Consider the following 670-nt stretch of genomic DNA (forward strand, 5'->3'; position numbering starts at 1 on the left):
CAAAAAAAGCTCTGGTTTTTGAGTAAGGCAGATCTTCTTTTAACTTTGAATAAGATACCTAATTTTTAAGAGATTTGATAAAATGAAGATAATGAAACTTACTTTATGTAGTCTTTAGGAAGATTATAGAATACAACAAAACAGTCATTGTGCTTAGTATATAGTTAGTGCCCCATACATATTTTTGCACTCTTTTTCTGTAGCATTACAATGGCATCTTCCTGAATTTATGGCAAAAATCAGCAAGGCGAACACTTTGATATGATATATTCTTTCAAAAATGTGTACTTCCATTGTGATTGTTAGAAACATCAGACAAATTCCAAATGAGGGAAATTCTAGAAAATCAGTACTTTGTAAACGAATGAAGGTTACAATTTATGGAGCAGCTGTTACAGATGGGAGAAATCTAGGATAGATAATAACTACACACAAAGTAAGATCTTGTATAAGATACTGAGACAAGAAAAAAAAATTCAGGAGAAAACTGAGGCAACTTTGAATAGGTTCTGCTGTTTAGCTAATAATGTTCTATAATAACAGTCTAATTGTCAGTTTCCTGTTTTTGATAATTGTGCTTTGGTTAGGTAAGATGTAAACATTAGGAAAAGTGGGTGAAGTCAAAAGCTTCTTCTTCTTCTTTTGGTTTTTTTTTTTTTTTTTTGTTTTT

The sequence above is a fragment of the Fukomys damarensis genome, unplaced genomic scaffold, assembly GCF_012274545.1.
Source record: "Fukomys damarensis isolate Sample0158 unplaced genomic scaffold, DMR_v1.0_HiC HiC_scaffold_39, whole genome shotgun sequence".
Classification (NCBI taxonomy): Eukaryota; Metazoa; Chordata; class Mammalia; order Rodentia; family Bathyergidae; genus Fukomys; species Fukomys damarensis.